The sequence below is a fragment of the Ixodes scapularis genome, unplaced genomic scaffold (assembly GCF_016920785.2).
Source record: "Ixodes scapularis isolate PalLabHiFi unplaced genomic scaffold, ASM1692078v2 ptg001568l_1__unscaffolded, whole genome shotgun sequence".
In the NCBI taxonomy this organism is placed as follows: Eukaryota; Metazoa; Arthropoda; class Arachnida; order Ixodida; family Ixodidae; genus Ixodes; species Ixodes scapularis.
The window spans coordinates 2,123,798-2,132,874 of record NW_024610167.1 but is presented as its reverse complement, the minus strand read 5'-3'; the positions used below and the strand labels follow the sequence as shown (position 1 = coordinate 2,132,874).

Genomic DNA, 9,077 nt, shown 5'->3' with positions numbered 1-9,077 from the left:
CGGCAAAACACGGAGTTCAAAGGATTGCGCTACTATGCTCCGTAGGAACTATATAGTGCTCTAGTGCCAGCCACAGTGCTCCGAACCAAAGCCACATTGACGTTAGGGCTATCTCGATCGGTGTTATCGGTGTCGATATGTACTAAGCGTACCTGACTTATGTTGATGGCGCGAAGGCAATAGTCAGCGTGAACCGTATCTAGAAGTTCAAACCCGCGAGCGTTGGCGACTTCGACCCCGACGTGCCGAAAAGCGTGTACTGGGAGGCTATTGGAGCGTGCGCCGGGGAATGGTAAGTTGTTTTCTATGCATCAGGGGCTCGAAGCACAACGTTTACTGCAAACCGTTAATAGGGAGTTTTCGAAGATCGTTTTCGCCGTCCCGCAACGACCTCCGCAACTGGCTATATACCTGGAACTCTACAGTCAAGGCTATCGGCGTGCAGGCGCAGTAGTAACTTTTTCGTTGCGGAAAAATTAGCGGAGGGGGAAACGCGGTCTACGAAAACTTCCTAATGTTCTCGAGCCCCTAATTCTTGGCAAATTCTACACGTCCAAAAATAATCGAAATTCAAGGACACGTGGAAAGCGGAAATTTGGTGGGCTCCCGTTCCGGCGTCTAGAATTCGCGAAATGAGGTGGGCACGAATATGTCCTTGCGCCGGATTTGTAATGAACTGGGCGACAAAAGGAAAGGGTTTTACATTGTCGAACTACAGGGCGCTCCAGATGGCAGCCACGATATTTAAAATAAATCACAACAAATCGGCTTTGTAAGCTACAACAACTTTACCAAATAAGTTCAACTAGGTGGTGCATTTAGTTTGTAAAAATAAAGAAGGAAAGACTTGTTGAAACAAGGGTTATAGCGCAGGCTAGCTGGTGAACGGTCATATTTATAAACTTCGATACAAGAGGAGATGGGGGGGGGGGGGGGGGGGGGGAAGAGGGACAAACATGACTTTGAGATGTAACTCAATGTGCATGTTTTTTTCGTACAGAGACACGAGGTTAGCTGGTTGCTGCTTTGAAAAAGAAGCACGTGGCCATCCCTATGATATTGGACTCAAGGTTCGAGGTATATGTGCGCCTTTAAACTGTTTTTCTTACCTCATTCTTTGACTCTGTTCAGAACCAGCGGCCTTAAGTTCGTCTTTTGTGTCCCTTTTTCAAATCGGCACCATACTTCACTTCTGTTACCAGTGGGCAGTAACTGTGGGTAAAATTGCACGGTTAGGCTAAGGAATATCTTGCATTTTGTTCGCCTCATGAGTAATTGTGTCCATTCATTATGGCTGGTCACGACTATTTGTATAGACATTTTTTTTTAAATTGCTTGCTATTCTGTTACACAGATCCGGTGGGTAGATACGCTCTATGAAAGTGGACCACAAGCCGCACTTTAACACACAACGAGCCGCAGCTTGGCCACTCCTGGTCTCGATTGTGCTGTAGCCGAAGTTGTCCGTCTTCAATTCTAAGAGATACTCTCCTGCTTGTTTCTCGACCGCATTCTATCTGATTTTGACCCTGTTCAGTCTTACGAGGCGTCCTCACCTGCTCTAAGTCTCAATCTCGTTATACTCGAAGGTGCATCTCTTTTCCACTATCGGAAGACGTCCTCGTTTGTTTGGCGTCCTGCTTGCGTTGCAGCCAAAGATTCCTCTTGTGAATCTTTTCATCCGCTTCGATGGTCCTCTTGTTGCTACCTTCCTCTCTAGCTTTCAACAAACATGTTTCATGTTGCTTCGAAGTGCCCTAGGCACTTTGCTGTCGCTGCGCCTCAGCACGCGTCGTGTATGTTCCTCTGGTGAGACGTGCTTTCGCATACCGAGAACGATAGATGATGCTCAAGTCTGGTTCACAGAGCTCTCCTCAGATGTGGCTGTGCGCGACTGCGACCAGATGTGACACTCATTGCTATGGCAACAACGGCGTTGAGTCACTGGCACGTGCATCAACGCAGCTCTTGCCTGCACCCAGTAACTCTTTCGCAAATGCTTGCCCATGTGTGCTCGTAGTAAAGCGGATACGATGCCCGGCTTAGACCCCAACAGTTGTGGGTTTGAGGCTCAGTGCCGGCGGCATGTTTTTCTTTTCTGAATTATAATGTGCCGGCGCATGCTGTTTTCAAAAGCAGTTACAAAACCTCGGGCCAATGGAGGCCTAAAGTCCATAGGGTTTGCTTATAAGTGCTATCGTATTTAAAAATACTGGATTGCAAGTACAAAGTAACTGAGAGTTTACGTAACTCAAAGAAAGTACACTGGGTGCAAAATAGTATAATCATAATTTACTTTCTAACTAACTGAGAATTGCCTTTTAACACAATATTTTATCATACTATTTCGTCTACCTATACAGTGTTTTCTGCCAACAGGTACACGCAGCGCAAACAGATACACGTATCGTTCTTTACCCACTAGAGTGTGTAAAGGACGATGTAGCAATTATTTCCTGAAATGACAGCGAATACCGGATATATGGTCATGGGCATCTGGAAGCATTCTTTCAGGGGGAGCAATTTAATGTGAGCTATGTGTGTCCGAATCTTGTGTTGGAAGTTTATATAAAATAAATATTGAAATGCGTGGACCTTTTTTCTTTTCCAGATTGAGATGTCGCCATCCCCTGCAGTGGGTGGCAAGTACAAAAAAAAAAAGAAGACGGAGGACAAGACGTCCACTGTTTCGCTTGCGGAGCATGCGTGACTGGTTTAAAAGCTGCGGTCGGCAAAGCAGAGGGTGGTGAACCTGGAGCAGGAGCTCCATATAGAGAGGACGCTCTCAAGAAGACTGCAGTAGCAGCTACTGGCACTACTGGGTAAGCCAGGACGCACTTTCAGTTGCCCACCTCACACACGACACATTATGTGCTCACACTTTATTCGAGGGATCAAAAGTAACTTTAATTTTTTTTTTGGTCGCGAACAGAAGTAAGCATATACCACAAGGTGGCCTCAATGTATCAATGAGTTGGTGTCTATAATTCTCTTTTCTTCTCCTAGGGTGCAAATGGAGCTTTGAGAGTTTGTTTCTTGTTGCTGATGGCGATGACCCCGTTTTGCTTGGCAGCACTCTTGTTTTGACCGAAGAAATATTTTTTTGCTGTTCGTCAAACAATCATGTCCATACCAAAACACCATGGTCTGTGCGCATAGATGAGGCTTGAAGTGAAAGTTTGTTCTGTCGGTCACAACATTGTAAATATGCACTTTCCGATGAGCGCGGCCAGCGCACGTCCCTTCGTCATTGGGGAAAAAGGAGTTCTTTTTGTTGAGGAGGAGGGAGTGATGAAGCAGGTCGTAGGCATGACCACAGCACCAACAAGGCTAAACTTTAATCGGGCGGCAGATTGTGCCTAGCAGCGCAACTGTGCAACTGGTTAAAAGGTGGCCAGACGATCTGCTACAGCATTGGATTTCGTCAGAAAGATTGAGCTTATATCTCGCAACCTGTCGGAAGTGCTAGGTATGGATATTCATTAGCTATTCACGGGCATTTTTTTGTAAACATGCTCTCTGCCGCCCACTGCCAGCGAATTTGAGCGCATTTTTTTTCCTCATTTTCTTTTTGGTTTTGTGCCTTGTCCTTTTTTTGTGTTCTGCTCGCACCACTTTTCCAGTCCCGGTGTGTTACGGAAAAACAAATAGGCCCACTGCCGATGGTCTTCTGTGGCATGAAAAACAATGAAGCCCTCATGCCATCAACGGACCAGGAAAGTGCTGAAGTCCGAATAACCAAGCATGTCTGAATTATTGGCGTCCGAAAAATCTGTCGACTCCTGTACCGTGTCTTGTTTCTAAAGAATGTTTTATTATGTTGCAGTGGACAAAGTCCCGTCTCGCGGTGTCGGGTCAGCTCCTCCAGCTTGCCCAGCAGCAGTTCCTGTAGCTGGTGCTCCTGCTCCAGTTCGCGTTGTGCGAGTTGGTGTAGATCACACTCAACCCGGACCGGCCGCTGATGCTGCTGTTCCAGCAGCGGTTCTTGTAGCAGGCCCACCGGAGGCACTTCCCGAGTGTGTGCCAGTGCTTGCAGAGGTCGATGATGAGGTAAGTTCAAAATTTCATCGAATATTCATTTCAGATATTGGGCAAGTGACTGCTGTGTGTACAGCAGACGACACGCATGGCTGGAACTGTTTGCTATGCGATTGCTTTGCAGTTATGTCTGTTCCGCTCTCTGTTCTGCACTTCAAGATGAGTTGTTCTGTACATTGAGAAGTTGGAGATGAGTAGTGAGCGCCGGTGGTGAATTTCCGTGATCAGCTCCGAAAAGAATACCACCAAGATGTTGCGTGAAGAGCTGCCTTACATGTCCTGCGTCCGAAAAAAGTGTCATTGTGCGGCAGACGTCTGCACAAGTTTCCGAAAGATCGAGATTGGGACCAATGGCTGGCTGCATTTCCTGTAGAGCATTTTTATCTATTTCTAGGTTCACCTTGGCCACGGTGTCTTGTTGCAAACATACAAACCGTCCTACGTCAGGGGAGCCCGGGGAGACTCCATCTTCGTCATAGAGGCCACGAACCTGATCTTCAGCAGGGAGGACCTGCGTGGGCCGAGTGTGAGGGGTGCCAAGGCGGCGCTTCAAGGGCGCCGTGGCCAAGAGGGCCCTGATTCCAGTCAAGTTGGCAGCAGTCAGCTGTAAGTGCCCACTTCTCACAGATGTCTCATACTTGGTGAGACATTCAAATCTTATGGGTTCCGAAGTTGCAATCTGCTACGGCAAAATGAATGGGATAAAGTATTCCAAGGCTTTCAGAACTTTCAGTGCTATAAGCACATTTAAGGGTCACAGTTCGACTAGCTCGAGCTTTAGGAACGTGAAGCTCCGAGCGCAAAACCGAAATAAAGAAGCCCTATCTCTTTCTATGTTTTTAATATATGAAGAAAAATGAAGTGACCTTGTCTCGGTCATCTAGGTGGCTTGGCGCTTTCTGGTGCATTCACACTATGGAGGTTTTACAGCAACATGCTTCGCGTCGCAAATATCTGCTAATCCCTGCAAGTTTTGGGGGAGGTCCATGATATCAGTGGCCTGCTCGCAGGGCCTTCTGCTGGCTCCCCGGCGGAGCTGTGAGGCACTTATTTTTTCTTTTGAACGAAAAGCTGGTACTAGCAAAGTTGTGAAACGAGTCTGTTTGTCCACTAGAGCTGCTGCAACCGAACAACGTTTGGCTCTGTCTTTTGAGTACTTCCCATTTTTTCTAAATCACCTTCTCATCGCGGGTATTCCTCCTATCACGTATGAATGGACCATTGAAGGGTCGTGACACGGATATTAAATTTGTTAAATGATTCTTGATGTCAAATCTGTGTTGTTAATTTATATACATGCCCAGAACAACAATTGCGGCTCAAAATCTATCTTTCGCACGAAAACCGCCGGCCGAGAATTGTGTGTTCAATGTTCCTTTCACTCGTTTCCATGGTGACGTTGTTGGGCATGAAATGTGTTAGAGGCTCTCGGCAATCGGAGGCCCATGTTCATATTTTAAAATACATATTTGGATTCATAGAACATACTTTCATTTTAGTTAACAGGCAGGCGAGCTGGTTAAGGATAGACGTAGTAACCCGGCAGCGTGGGGACAAGAAGGGACAGACAGACATAAAGCTCCGGAGCTTCGTGTCTTTCCGTTTCTTTTTGTCCCCCTGGTCCAGGGTCTATAATTTTTATACACAGTGAAATGCAAGGAACACACTGTTGCAAGCAAACTTTAAGTGCGTAGTGGTGAGAAGTCGCACTAGTCACACTAGGTCTTTTCGATTTGCTTGAACCAGCCGATATAGTTCAGATAGTGTAAGAACTGATGCATTAGATTCAATCGGGTCTATAATGTTTATACACACTGAAATGCAAGGAACACACTGTTGCAAGCAAACTTTAAGTGCGTAGTGGTGAGACGTCGCACTAGTCACACTAGGTCTTTTCGATTTGCTTGAACCAGCCGATATAGTTCAAATAGTGTGAGAACTGATGCTTTAGATTCAATCGGAAGTTGCTTGGACGCTGAACTGGCCTGCTCGATTGATCCCAGTGCTGCACGAGCTCAGCCTCAGTTCCACAGAATCTTGCGCTGGCTGAAGTCAGTTCAGCGTTCATGCAGTAACAGGTGGCAACTCGTCGGTCTTTCGGAAACCAATTACAGGGTCGTTTGTAACGCGGCAGCTTAACTTCACGCAGCCGCAGCCCGACTTGCGCACTGCTTCTGCACTCCTGCGAACTCGGTCTGAACTGGTTCAAAACTTTCTGGCTGAATCATGCACACCTGCTGTTTTCAGCAGACTGCGTAATCGTAAGAAGTTGCTCTTGGAGTCTACATGGTATCACAAGATATTAACAAAGCATATATTGTAGTGGAAATTGCTTGCTTATAATTGCAGGAAGTAAAATATTAAATTTTCTCAGAAACTGTAGATATATATGACTTATTGTTATATTCTTTTTCCTGCAGATGCCTTCAACGACTCCATATGGAGGCATCCTCGAGAGGCCTCTCCAGGGAAGAGGAAAGCTCGGGTCAACCTACTGCAGTATGCCAATTTGTTAATATCCTAATGCAGGATATTAACGAGAAGCTTGACTTCTAAGCTTGCTTAGAGGTTAAGCTTCTTGTTGATGTTCTGCAGTATGCCAATTTGCCTTCACTAAATACACATATAACCTGAAATGACCTGGCTCATGCTCATTCTTAGAATGACAAATGCATGCGAGTTGTTGAACCTGCAAAGATCCGTACGTCCGTATGCAAACGTTCAACACCATGTTGATTTCTATTGCTGCGTCAGAACGGATAAACTTGTAAAGATATAGGTTTCTCTATCTGAACAGGTGAGTCTGTATAAATATTGGTTCCTATATCTGAATGGGTCAATCTGTAAGGTACGGGTTCCTATATCTAAACGGGTCAAACCGTACAGGCACGGTTTCCCAGTCGCATACGGGAGACCCGTATCCCATAACACCGTATGAGGTATACGGGTCAACCAGTATGAATTTTTATACGGTTTTTTTTCAGTAGGGACAGGGGCAGGCGGGCTCTCGATGCTCTCGCTGGCTGCCGGGCACGGTGCTCCCGGGATCCCCACAGGCTGGGTTCTCTGGACTGGCGTTGTGGGACCTGGGACTCTCGGGGTGCCTGGGTTCCTCTGATGGGGCTATCCTGGTGCAGTTGGCGGTGGCAACGGAGGGGGTCTTTGATGGCCACCCTGGCGACGTCGCACTTGTTCCACATTGCAAAATAGACTTCAGGTTTGCCGCGAGGAGGGCGACTTCCGTGAAGCTCGGGTGTAGCCCTTCAGCCGCCAGGGCTCGAAGAGGCGCAGCGACGTGAAGTCGTGGTCCAGAAAGGTCACCTTGCTGGTTTCCTGCAGTAGCCCTTGACAGTGTTGTTGAATTTCCGGGCTTCTGTGTTGAACGAGTGGACGAAGCGGTGGTTCGACTGATCCAGGCGTCGATTGGTGTGCCGAGGCAACACGAGGGACACAATAAGCCTGTGGAGCTCCGGACGTGCTCGCAGCGTGTTGTCGACCAGGCGACAGCACCGTCGTAGCGTCTCGTCGGTGCCGTTTATTATATATATATATATATATATATATATATATATATATATATATATATATATATATATATATATATATATGATTTAAATGCGGTTTATTTATAACTTCTCAAAAGTTGTAATAAAAAAAATTGTCCGGTATTGAGGAACGAGCCATTTTTTCCGGACGGTTGAGTTCCGACGTTGCTTTCGTAGCTGTTGCTAGTTCGGAACAGGAATACAAAACGTTTATGAATGTTGTAGACGAGAAACGAATGGTACTAAGTCGGAGATATTCAAACAAGCTTGCGCTGCGAATTACTTTGCATATAGAAAACAGAGAGTCAGAGCGATACTCCTAGGGGCCATTTTATATATAACGCCACCATTTCTTATAAAGGTGTGGAATGTTTTTAAAGTTTGTTTTTGTAGTAGTTGCCCAGACCAGACGGCAGTAGGTTAATTGATAATTCAACAGGGTCAAAAAAAGTTTAACCTTCATATAAACTGGCAAGAGCTTGCGGCACCTAGCAATCACACCAACTACTTCAGGTAGCTTTGGAATTAAGTAATCCTTATGAAAGTTCCTAGAAATGTGCCCTGAAAAAAACATCCCTATCATATTGTGCTGCTTCCCAAATTTAAATTGGCGTCGTATTGATTCTCAATGAACTTCAAAAATGCACCAGTGTGTTACCTGGACGAGATAAAATTTCATTAAACTTTAATGTGTTTATTCTGAATCCGTTAACGTCACAACACGATGAAGTGGTCGCCCCGACTCTGCGACAAAATATCAACTTGGTAGAAACCAGTTTCAGAGCCGCTGCGACAGTGCGACTGCGAGTTTATTCGAAGATTTACTCGAAATCGTACCGATTTCCCGCGAGAATCGCAGCATATGGAACAGACTTAAGTCAACAGGTTCCCAGCCACGGCGGGCTTTTCAAATGAGGCGGATCCGAGGGACCCGCATATAAATCGATTTATACCCAAAACTATTGCGACATTTTCAAAACAAATTTAGCAGGATTATAGGAACAAACAAAGTGTCATAGCGGCATAATTATCTCATATTTGATTTTTGACGTGTCAGAACCATTTAGGTGAACGAAAACAACCACAGTCACGGCCAGACGGTGCGCTATATTTTTTCTAGCTTATTTGTGGAGTTTTGTTGTATTCTTATGCAAACTGGCAGCTAAATGTCGGTGTCTTACATTTTACTTCTGATACGGTGGCAAAAATTTAAAAAAAAAACATTATTGTCGAACGCATAAATATTCCATTGGCAAGCTCGTTAGGAAATGGTGCGATATCTCTAACGCAGTGGTTCTCAACCATCGATGTTTCGCGGACCCCTTGTTGGATCGGCGGAGTTGATGGAGGACCCCGTTCGTGGTGAGCGGGGGGGGGGGGGGGGAAGGTATTGGGTAAATATAATATTGATTTAATAAAACGATATAACAAAGGGCTAGCGCAAAGTAGACCCTTGATACTGACATACGCACGAGAAAACTCGCCCGAAAATTT

The 9,077-nt window shown here is 45.8% G+C and overlaps 1 long non-coding RNA gene across 1 annotated transcript; it reads left to right on the top strand.

The window, feature by feature from the left end:
• The first annotated feature begins 272 nt into the window (after positions 1-272).
• Positions 273-2,693, top strand: LOC115327140. The gene is made up of 3 exons (XR_005716483.2): positions 273-292; positions 1,001-1,077; positions 2,612-2,693. It is a non-coding gene; the product is annotated as an uncharacterized LOC115327140 (long non-coding RNA).
• Positions 2,694-9,077: the final 6,384 nt, after the last annotated feature.